This window comes from Lytechinus variegatus, chromosome 2 (genome assembly GCF_018143015.1).
Source record: "Lytechinus variegatus isolate NC3 chromosome 2, Lvar_3.0, whole genome shotgun sequence".
Taxonomy (NCBI): Eukaryota; Metazoa; Echinodermata; class Echinoidea; order Temnopleuroida; family Toxopneustidae; genus Lytechinus; species Lytechinus variegatus.
The window spans coordinates 37,953,560-37,967,029 of NC_054741.1; positions in this window are offsets into that span (position 1 = coordinate 37,953,560).

Consider the following 13,470-nt stretch of genomic DNA (forward strand, 5'->3'; position numbering starts at 1 on the left):
ATAGTGTTATCATACAAGCATAATGCGAAATATGCAAAATAAACAACTACCCATTTTGAGTCAATGGGGGGGGGGGTTAGTCCATTGTCTATCATCTGTTGTAATGATACCCACATGAAAAAGTTGATTTCTCTGGTTAAAATGTCTTTCTGTGAATATCAAAGCGAATACATTTCTAAATGTTATGATTGAGTAAGTTTCAAGTATGTGATAATGGCCTTGGTGTTATAGTTTTTCCTGTAAAAAGGGGCTAGAGGGTGGGGTAATTGAAGTTCAAAGGATGTATGTTGAATTGTAAACATATTTGACACACTTCTTTGTACAATGAAGTAGGCATTTTGGCTCTGTCAATTATATGAAGTTTTGTTCCTAATATTTGTTCATACCACATGTTAAATAATGATCACATTGATGCATAAGAAATAAAACAAAATTAATGACCAGCTATTGTAAAGCAGCTGCATTTGTGACCGTCCAATCATTTCTTGATATATCTAGGTATAAGAAAGCCTGTGAGACCATCAAAATTAATTCATTACGGAACCTTGTTCACGTATATCCCTCGTCTTGGGATCGATGCAGTGAGAGTGTACTCGTGGAGTCAAAGTATTGTGTTTACGAGGAAAAACATTGCCTATGAAATAGTTCATTTTACTTGCTGATGTAAAGCATAGTCCAAGTGAGCTATACATTTTATGCCCCCGCATACGAAGTCAGGAGGGGGCATTAAGCATTGCCCCTGTCCGTCCCCCCCATTTGTTTCCACGCAATACCTCTAAAAATACTTAATGGATTTTAATATATAAAATACAGGCTCAGTTCGAATTTTGAGTCTGCAGGTCAAAGGTCACAGCTCATTAAATATGCGAGTTGGTTTCCGCATAACTTATGAAATATTCAACCAATTAAAAAAGATTTTGGTGTGTAGGTAGACGACACCATAATACAGTCCAAGTTCAAATTCAGATTCCGCAGGTCAAAGGTCACAGCTCATTAAATATGCGAGTTGGTTTCCGCATGATAACTCATTATCAAGACACTGCGCCTGGCAGCTCTAGCCATTAGGTGAGCCTTGCCTTGGCTGCCTTGCTGAGCTCAGCCAGCGGAAATTTGAAATGTTATAATAAATTTTTCATAGGTTGAAATGAACTTCCTTTTCTTCAACATTTATGAATTTTGATGTCACAAGGAATGATACAGGTGGAAGAGCTACATATGCAATGACTCATTCTCAGAACAAGCTAAAACTGTTCACTCTTGGGAACATCTATAGCACCGTTCTCCCTCAGGGTGTTGGCACTTTGGAGAAGGGTACTACTGATCTTCCTTCGATGTGAATAATTTTAAGCCAGATCCTCGAGAGTCATTCTATATTAATATATGACCTACATAGATACTAAAATGTAGAGATACAACCCATTCCTTTAAATGAAGGATAGTACACATATATACACAGATTAAAGAGGGACTGGTTAAACGATGGCAAAAGATCTCTTATTATTTCCATGGTTTAACATGTCCTTCCCATGACCATATATATTTACATGTAGTTTTTATCTGTAATCTTTGGTAAGAGTAGAAGCTGAACACCATACACCTGAAATTAATCATCTTGGAAGTTCATGCTGCAGGCTACACGTCTATGCCATGCTAATACATTGTATGCCAGTGATTGCGGCACCTCACCGTGCACACCTTTGTTAACATGTCAGACAGTACTTGTATAAAATTTCTCATGAAAAAATCATAGGTCTTGCAATTTCAGTTTTTCAGCTCTTGTCAGTACAAACAGTATGAAGACTTCTCATAAAATGTGTTAAACTCCACAGAAAGCATAAACTATGCATCTGTAAAAAGGCTTTCCAAATATCTTATTTTGTTTGTGTACTACATCTAAAGACCACCTGTTTGCAAATATGGGACAGATTCAGACATCTAATTCCTCTCCATCCATCCACAGAGAAAAAAAAAACACCAAACACAAAATCCGACTAAAAAAATGAATAAACCACTACTCCATCATGATATGCTGTTGTTATTCACAATAGGTTTTAATTTTGTACAATATTAGATATATCATTTACACATATAATAATAAATCATTGCTTTTCATCATTTTTGCCTTCAATATATGTAATGATGTCTAAATATTTTTTTTCAATACGGTACATAAATAGTCCTTATTTAGCATCTGTCTATGACAATTTAAGAAACCCCCAAACTGATGATTTTATATACTTCTGAATAAGATTCAATTACAAATTTATACCATAATCCCTTTCTAAAGGCTATAGATATTCCATATTTTAAAAAAAGTATTAAATTTGGGTACAAGTAATGAAAGCTTATAAAGTGTTGTAGTTTACTCCTTCATATACTACTCTTATTGCAGAGAATAATCATTCGATTAAGTATTATTTCATATAAGCAATTCCTTAGAGTTGTTCAAGAGCCAAACCTATGCCATACCTTCTTATGTATACATCGAATCTTCACAAGAAGTGTGATAAATGTTCTGATGAAATAAAACCATTCATAATTTGGTTTAATGTTAATACAATATAACTAAATATGCTGAATGCAGATTTTTATTCAAAGAATGACTGACATAAGTTTCTATAAGCACAAACAATACAGTTTTTAGCTAGTGTTAACACATTAGAATAAATTTTGCAAGTAAATAAAATCATCAGTTCAGTGCTTCAATAGTTGATATACATACAGCTTCAAATACAAGCGCATGAATGTAGAAAGAACATTTAATAATATATAAACTCATGATTGATTAGATATAATATATTTCTTTGCTTTGCAACATGCACAATATGTACTGAAATACTTGGTCACAAGCCCAGGTACTGAAGGATTGAAAGAAACAATTTTCATTCCTTAAAACAGAACATTACCAAAAATTAACAAACCAAATGAATCAAAATGCTCATAGATTTGGTTCAATTATGGATGTTATCAAAACCACAAAATTGACTAACATGTGAAAAATAATGAAGTCTGACAATTCACTTTATAAATGAAAATATGTTTACATCTCTACTTCCAGAATTATTTGCACATTTATTCATCCAATTTAATCTAATAAGATATAAGCTTTTCAAAGTGACATATTACAAAGACAGCCCAAAACATAAAAATTACCTTATTCTAAGTAATCTGTTAAATGTTTTTAAAAATACAGTATTCATTACCTCACATCGCATTAACAAAAAGGAAGTTCACCTGCCTTCCAAAAATTGCTTTTTAATTGTATGTTTATCGTTTTGCTGTATGGCATTATATCTGACAGTGATCATTATAATGTTAGTCCAATCAAGTCCTTTACAATAGATCGTATCAATATATATCTAACACAGACTGGAATCTTGATGCTAATAACTGTACTATGCCTGGTTATCCTAAATCTCATGAGATTCAATGGCTTGCATGCCAGACAGATGATCATCACATAAGAGTATAATTTCAACATAATTCTTCATATTCAGGACCATATTATTATTCAATCCGGTCAAGGAACTTTGCTAGTCAAGTATTCATTACAGATACCCAATGTGTCTTGATGTATTTGATTTGTTTATTAGCTAAAGCTCCCCAACTCACAAGCTTGAATGACCAATATGCCTTCCTTATTCAGTATGTGCATTAATAACTGACATTATAGAAAGGCATTTATTCATACTTAAAGTTGGGACAAGGATAGGTTTAACATTAAATTCTTCTTAAGGTAGGGCAAACCAAATGGCATACCGAGACCCGCATATCGGTGATTGGCAGTATCTATTCCCTTTTTAGTTCTAAAACCAGTAGTATTAGCTGAAGAGGATATATGAAAATAGTCCACAAAACTTCATTAACACAAAACAAAATATTTACGGACAATCCTTTGGTGTGTGCTTAAAACATGCACAATTTGCACATGTTTTGTCTTTAAGTGGTTGATTCAAATCCATCAAAATCTAAAAAGGTTAAATTAATTAGACAATTGAAAACAAAACCGGAGGTTATGAAGAAACTTCTATTATCAAACACGATTGAAATATGAAAACCTGTTATCAAACACTATTGAAATGTGAAAACAGCAAGCACCTGTTTAACAATAAAACAATTTACCAAAACGCATTTGATAACAAGATGCAAGTAAAAAATAATATCCACTGGCACCACTATTCAAATGTTGAGGCAAACCACAAGCCCATACATATCCATATATGTATGGAATAGGATGTATTGTCCAACCTTTAGAAGGGCTACTTGAATGCTGTGTATTTCAAAATCGCCATGAATCCTAACAAAAAGTGAAGTTTTATCTATTTAGAAATCTTGTATTTTTCATATTTCAATGATATATTAATTTTTGTAGCTTTTTGAGACTGATTACATTGCAGCATCATTCTTTTGTGAAATGCAATCTTTTGAGAAATGACATTAAATACTGCATCATACCATTACAGCCAAGAATTGCACATCAGCATTATATGGGAAAGATTATCATTGCTATGGCACCATTGAATAATCTGAGAAACATTTCAATGATGAACTTTCGCAGATGTGGTTTTACGGCACACCATGCGTCAAATCATGGATGGATGGAGATAAAAGTGGATAGAGGTAGAAGTAAAATGGAAAGGTGAGAAAGTGGAGGTTGGGAGGTAGAGAATACTTTTCAGAATGAGTGTAGTCCTTAAAAGGAATGTAAACCTGATTAGTAGGCAGGGTGAGAGGCTGAGTAGAAGGCTGGTTGGGTTGGAGAGCTGAGAGAGGCTTGAGGAGGTTGGCTTGAGTTGGCAAATGGAGCTGTAAACCTGTAAACCACTTCCATAATTGTTCATACCATCATGCCAACCTTCAAACATCGGGTGGGTGTTTCATAAAGCTGTTCGTAAGATAAGAGCGACTTTAAGAACGACAAATGATCCTTTCTCTTGGTTAATGGTATGCACCACTGACGATGGTTTAGCATGTAAGAAAGGATCACCAGTCGTTCATAAAGTCGCTCTTAACTTACAAACAGCTTTATGAAACACCCACCGGGTGTGAACTTTACATGCATACAGAGATTTGAAAGATTTGGCTTAGATATGTTACATTTTTTACATCATCAAAACTGACACAAGACCAAAAATTATTAACACTTCAAATAAATGAATATGTTTCTGTGTAATGTACCCCCAAGTCATCTAATCCATTTGAATAGACGTGAAATGTCATAGCCTAGTACAGCATAACATGCAAAATGATCAAAGTATAAGCGATACATAAGGACAGACAAGATGAGCATGAAGAAACATAAGGCTAATGTAGACTTAGTAGACAAACACAGACAGCAGTGTATTGAAAAGTAGATCAAATACCAATAAAATACTGACAAACAATGAAATCAAGATTATTACGTGTATCTGACTGTTTGGACTACATGATCGATTTCTGGCTCTACAGCCTGAACACATATATTCATACTGGGTAAAGAATAAATTATCAGCTCATAGTAACAGGTCCGATTTATAGTAAACAAAAAGCTCATTCAACTCTTGTCCAGAAATCTAAGATTATTAGAAAAATAAGATTATTGTAAACCACAAGTGTTTCACCAACCACATTTACATGTATGTTCTACCTAAAACTGGGTTATTGTTGCCTCAGACATCACCAGGTAACCAATGAAATCTGGGTAAAGAAGGCAGATGAGGGTTAACAGCTGGTCAAAGGACATTAAAGATGCCTGGCTGGCATCAAAACTTAATTGCTGGTCAGGTGAATCAACTACTATATCAAACCACAGTCATAGAGCCAACAAATCCCTATAGGCCAGATGTTCCTCCGATTGAACAGTGGAAGTAAGATGCAGTTTAGCCCAGCATAAAGGCAAAACAGTCAATCTAAAAAAAATAATAATAGCATGGATGCTTCCAAATCAATGAGTAAGCATGCTGAGATTTCCTGTTGCAGGATAAGACTTTCCGTCTTAGTTAGGTCTGAATGGTAATATCAGATACCTTGATATGTTAAGCTTGGTGTGTTGATGCAACAGTGAGTAAAGCATGCTCAGAACTTCTGTTACAAGATGAGTTCTGTTGCAAGATGAAACTCTTTGCTGTAACAAAATTTGAACTGTCAGCTGATTCGGTAATTGTTGGTTTAGCTAGGAAGCATGCTGAGTGTCTCTCGCAGGATGAGACTCGTTGTCTAAGACGAGTCTATGTGGATAGCATATACCTTGATAGGGTTTTGTTTTGTGTGTTGATGCACAGTAAGCTTGGTAAGAGCTTCTGTTACAAGGTGGGACTCTTTGTCTTAACAAAGTTTCAACAATAGCCAATACCCTGATGGGTCTGAGCTAGGTGTTGTTGATATAACAATGAGTAAGCATGCTGACAGTTCCTGTTGCAAGATGAATTCTGTTGCAAGGTGAGTCTCTTTGTCTTAGCCAAGTCCGGACCAACAGCCAGTAACTTGATGGGATTAGATAGGTGTTGTTGATGCAACAGTAAGTAAAGCATGCTGACAGATTCTGCTGCAAGAGGAGACTCATTGCCTTAACCAGGTCTGAAAGGATAGCTGATAGCTTGATGGGTCTAGCTAGATGTTGATGAAGTAACAGTGAGTAAGCATGGTGAGAGTTTCTGTTGCAGAATGAGACTCTTTGTCTTCGCCAGGTCTGAAGTAATGGCTGATACCCTGATACTGCTTAGATCATAAACCCCTGGTTGAGTGCAGCATGAGAGAAGACCCATCTGACATTCCTGCCTGGAGTCTAGGGTAAGATGACGACTAGCTTGACTCACCCAGCTGAAACCATTGCTAGTAGGAGGTGACGTGATACGAGATCCACTCTGCTCCGTTGTACTGTAATTACAGATACGAAGAAATAAAAAATAAAATTCCTTCCAGATTCCAGAAGCCTTCATCACTTATCAAATATCATGCAATAATATATGACCTCTTTAAAATCTGAAGAACATACATCTGAATGAACATATTGTAATAATGTATACATATTTTTACCACACATTGTAAAGAAAATTTAAAAAACAGTTTAATGTACATATTTTCTATTTAAGATCAATTTATTCAACTTATGGAGTGTTACAAGAAATTTGCAATTGATTGCAAGTCAATTGCAATCAATTGCAAATTTCTTGTAACACTCCATAAGTTGAATAAATTGATCTTAAATAGAAGTCAATTTAGGTCCCCAAATCAATCATAAACCTAGCATTTACTTGCAAATTTTCAATCCATTGATTGCCTGCTTCTTTATCAACAAGTTAAAATGATCTTCTTTAGTTAAAATTGATCTATCACTTGAAAATTTTCAACTGAAATTTGCAATCGATTGCGAATAGTTTTTAACAACACCCCATCAGACAGTAACTCATTCTCACCTCTCATTCTCTATGGCTGATGTGGTCTCTATCAATACATTTAATGATGAGTCAGTGCAGTTACATAGCAATAATTTTATTGACAGTGTACATATCCTGTAAAGACAAATCAGAAGAAACAGCACACAGGTCAAGTCAAATCAAATGTTTTGATGAAATTACAAACTTGACAAGAAATAATTGAAACTGGTTGCATTCATTCACTAATCTTTACAATTATTGGCAGGCATGATTATTGGTTATTGATTCATTCAGTAAACAACCATTTAACAGTCAAAATACTATACTTTTCTCATTTCACATGTTAAATCATTCATAAGTAATTATCTTATTGCTAATATAAAACTCAATGCATATGAATATTATAGGAAGGTAAAAATGCATTGGATATATTTTTTTCTTTTACAATTATTGTCAATAAGATTTAAAATAATTGGGAAAATGGATCAGAATAGAAACAGATGTGGCTTCTTCACTGGCAATGTTCGCTCTGCCCTCATGTGCATTTCATTTCAAATTCATTACCATAACGAATTACACGCTATTCCCATATCAATCAACCGATAGTGTTCAGTCCCATGTGCTGATAATTGAAGAAGTATTCTCACCTATTTTTGTTGAAGTCATTCTGTACAGCTTCTGTGTATTGTAAGCTGTATTTGAGCAATGATGACATGACCTCATGGCCTGGAAGGACTGGTTCTAGACTCACTGGTTCTTTGATAAACTTAACCTGCTTCTGCTCTATGGGAAGCTGTATTACATACACACAAAAGGGGTATTAAGTATTATATGGAGTTGCCCTAAATCAGAATTCATCATGCCCATCTAAACCAGTCAGTACTTTTCCTATTTCAAAGGCTGAAAAACATTTAATTCTTTTTTATATATTTATCTATTTCAATTAGATTAATCCTCCTCCTCCTTATTTGGGAAGTTTCCTTGACTGCTTTTCAATTTTTCTCCAAATTTGCAATAATATGAAATAAATGAAAGCAAGGAGGAAGATGCATTATTACCAAATGAAAACAACCAATGAGTACAGCAGTTTTCATCATTTAAGAATGTTCAAATAAATATAAAAAATAATTTTTTCAACATTTTTGAATAATAATTAACAAATGTTCATGATATAAAGAAGGACCTATCAAATCAAACAATCAAATGCATGATGGTATTCCATTGATGCAAAATGGTATTTATGTAACTCATCAACAGAACCTACGTCAAATACATTGTAGTATTTTACAGCCCCCTATAATGAGCCAAATGCCTAACTGATCTGTCAAATCCAAAGTGTTCATTGTTGGAAATAGTAATAATAGTCATACCTTTCTTACTGGATGTGATAGTGTATCTGTGCTGATCTGATCAATTGTAAGATGACTCTGACCATATAATACATGGTCATCACCATCTTCATCAACAACAAAGGCCTGAAATAAAACAAAAACAAAATACACTCATCAGGTGTTCTACAGTAAAGATATTGTAAGATCATGATGAAACAAAAAGATAAAATGCTAAAACATTTTGGGGCTGATCCATTATTTCAATATGTATCCATCATTACACATTTCATTCTATACTTGATGTGTTCTTTTGTTATTTGGGAAAAAGAGCAGTACATAAATAATAATAATAACAATAATAATAATAATTATAATAATAATGATCATGATAATAATAACAATAATAATGATAATAATAATAACAATTTATTACAATAGATATGAAAACAAGATTTCTTTTTTCATTTAGGTAGGTAAGTCTCAACAGATTAATAACAATAGTAATAGCAGGGCCTGCTGGGAGAACATTTTTGGAAACTGAAGTGGCTATCCTGGTTTAATATACCATTATTATTATCATCACTGTCATTAATTCCATAATTCTTACCTTCCATAAGACAAGTAATGCTGTATCAGCCAAACTACACTCCACTAACATATTGTCTACCGGTGCTGTCTGCCTGGTAGTCAACCAACTCTCTGTACTACTGCTTCCTATACTCCCTGGAGTGGTAGCCGGTGAGAAGGGACTATCACCTATCAAACCAGTCTCACTTTTCCTATCCTTCAGTTTGGAGCGGAGATAGAAATCTGCACATGGCATGGAGTTACTCGGTGCCTGGATAGTAATGACATAATAATAACAATGGATATATAAAGCACTTTTTGCCAGAGGACACAAAGCGCTGCTATTATTACCGTCTTTAGCTCGAGCTACCGTCACCGGCACTCAGTGCATGCAAGGAATTACACCTGCCAGATATCTATTCATCTCACCTGGGTCGAGTGCAGCACAGTGGGGAGAAATTTCTTGCTGAAGGAAAACATGCCATGGCTAGGATTCCAACCCACGACCCTCTGTTTCAAAGGCGACAGCCAGAACCACTAGACCATGAAGCACCCACATATGGTGGGGGGGGGGGAAGTTTTAACAATCATGTTGCGATGCATATGATAATGCTAGAGGTCATAATTTCTATAAGGCAAGGCTGAATGTATCGATAAACAGGGGAGCTATTCCAATATTTCAACATTTCCAACACACATCTAGATGTATTGTAAATGGCACAAATGCATTTGAAAAAAGGGATAGATTTTATCATATACGAAAAAGCCAGTTGGGGTAACATAAGCAAAAATCAGTTGAATAGATTTAAATAAAATGCCCAACCAAATGTTTGTGTACTGGTATGTAAGTATAAACAGGGGTGTGAGTGGTCACAAATAAAAAGATCTGAAAAAAGCTGAAGAGTATTGAAAAAGTCTGAAATAGACAGAGCTCCCATACTTTTGTACTGAGGAAAGCTAAAATAAGCTGAAATTAAGCTAAAATCGAAACAAAAAAATCTGAAATCAGCTAAAAATCTGAACTTTCACACCCCTGTATAAATGAAAATATGTGCCCCAATATTCTGGTAAAAAATGCTGAATTGCTGAGAAATAGACAAAATTAGCATGGCTGTCCAGCATGTGCAAAGCTATGTTGTTAATCTTAAGTATGATAAAAAATTTTTTAGATCTCATGAATTTACAGAGTCAGGTTTATGTGCATAAAAATAAACCAGATCTAGATAGGTGATGACATTGAGCTACGATTCTAAAGACTTTCTCATAAAACTGCAACTACAGATACTTGGCTTTAACTGATTTTTCATGACATTTAGTATAAACCATAATCAATACCAGTATGCAGCAATCTTACAAAACACCAACAGATACTTCAATAGACATTGCGATATATAAGATAAAAGAATTAGCATTAACAATTGAATACCATTTTGTTTTCTTACCTTATCTTTGCCAAAGAGCACACTTGAGAATGTAACAGCAGATCTATGTGGCTCTTCTATAAAACAGATATAAATAATGAAATATTGTGAGATTTCATTACCTTCAACATACGAATAGTGAATAGGTGGGAATCTGTTCGTAGCAATGCAGTGAACTTGAGATGCTTTAGCACAAAATTGTGAATACCAGGGATGTCTGCATTACTTATATAACACAAACTTAAACGAGTGCATAACCTTCTTCATAAGATAAGTTATCAATAACTCAACATATTTCCATGGATTACACAGAACAAGGAGACTAACTTTCTGCTATGGCATCAAAAAAGAAGCCTTTTTTTATACTATGCACACCTCAGTGCAGTGAGCGAGCTAAATCTACGATAGCTTTCTCTTTTTTCGTAGCCCCGTATTCTGAAGTCAGGTTTAACTTAGACCATGGTCTAACTCTGTGCTAAAGTTTATGGGAAGCCAAAAGTCAGGTTTAACTTAGACCATGGTCTAACTCTGTGCTAAAGTTTATGGGAAGCCAAAAGTCAGGTTTAACTTAGACCATGGTCTAACTCTGTGCTAAAGTTTATGGGAAGCCAAAAGTGTCAAAATTTTTATTAAGTTGTACATGTCTTTTTTTTCACTGTGCTCTTTCCTAATTCATCCATGGTGAAGACAATAATCTTTTCATACTTCCTAGACAATTAAGAATGATTTGAGAGCCAAATGAGCTAAAAAAAATATGATATCTCTAATGTTAGTGATTTATGTAACAATTGGCTATCTATACTTAAACCACAACTTTAAACCTGATTTTAAGTTAAACCAGACTTCAGAATACGGGCCATGGTGTCTAATTTTAAGATGCTAGCAGCGCAAAATCATGGCAGAGTGTTACATATACAACTTGCTGCCCATTTGCTATACGCTACAGCCTTAAACCCGTTTTCACAATACAAAAACTACAAACAACACAACCGTTTCCTTCATATCATGAGTGACAGAGCATACATGTATATACAGAATTGGCGCCCAAGAAATGTAATTGATATTAACTTTCCTGAATTATCCATACATGTTATCAACACAGGCAAGCTTAAAAACATTTCTCACAACATATACAAAAAAATGCATCTGATGATCTAGTAAAATAATGTTCTTTTAATTTGATGATTTAGTAAAATGTGAATAACAACATTACAACAACAATTAATTCTAATCCCTGGACATACCTAATTGTTTCGCCTTGAAGCACAGCTTTTGAGATTCGCCACTTCCAATCCTTAGATCTGAAACAATATAAACATTATTCTTCAAACAAAACTCTTTATAAAACGGGTTCAAGGATGTAGCCAATGGTGAGTGCGTATTTAAGTCACGTGTTCATGCTTTAATTATGCGCAACCTTCCAGTCGTGCATTTTTCGTGCAGCACTGTGCATTTTTTGTGCAACACCGTGCAATTTTTGTGCAGCATTAGTTCCAGTAGCGCGTAAAAACTGATACGCGTTCAGTAAAAGAGGCTGGCTAGGATTTTGATGCGCTTACTTAGGCGCACATAGTAGATATGCCTGTGATGTCATAATTGACAGTCTTGTGATCTCTTCGTCTGTGCGATCGTACACAAGTTGGAGGGATTTGAACAAGGTTTCCATGAAAAAATCATTTTGCCGACCCGTTTTATAAAACAATTAATGCACATTTTAAGATTCGTGATGTAAGTGACGATGCGAGCAACTCTCGGGCATTCACAATATTATGCAAAAGCACTCGGCGCAAGCGCCTCTTGCTTTCGCATAATTGTAAATACCCTCGAGTGTGCTGCATCGTCATAACACACTCATAAATGTGCATTAATTGTATAATATGACACATTATAACAAAAGAAAACATATTGTATATGTATGATATACTTCATATCTACTGCTTACAATGTAAGCTTCTCATTTAGACATCTCCTGAACACTGTCACACCGCCAGCTAATATGTAAATGTGACATTGCAATTCATTTATGTTTTGAATTGTACATAATGTTGTAAGAATCAAATGACTTACCTTAATTACATTGATCTAGAACTCCCACTTGATAAATAAGTAAATTCATCTCCAATGAATTGAACAAGAGGTTGATATGATCTCAAACAACCATAAGCATTCATGACAGATATCCAATGAAAGTTTCTCCCATCAAAAACTTGCATATTAAAGCGAAGTAAAAGATAAACCCTATCCCCTAATTCTCAGATTTCTTTTCCTTATTGTCTCATCATTCTTGAATCAAAACCTTATCATAACCCTAATCCCTAACCACAACACAAAGTAATCATAAATTCTTTTCGTACGATCATTGCAAAGCTTTGTATTGAGGGACCCTGGTGGGTGTTTCCTAAAGCTGGTAGAAAAGTTACAAAAGACTTTATGCCTGACTGTTACATGTTACCCTTCCTTGTGATAAATGATATATCCCAATGTAGCGTACCTAACACTTAAAGAGCATAAAACAATCGTTTGTAAAGTCCCTAATGAACAGCTTTAAGAAACATTATACGACACCTAGATAGATCCATGTGATTTGATTGGTTGTTTGATATCGTTCATTCATTCCATTTAGCAATGACGTCATCAACCGTGCAATTTTGGATCCATTCATCGTGCAATTTTGGATCCATACGATTTTGTCCATTGCACTCACGCACCGAGATCGAGACTGCATGCAGCTCATGCACCAGCAGTGCGCATGTTGTAATGACGTAACAATCAACAGACCGAACTCGCACTGCATGA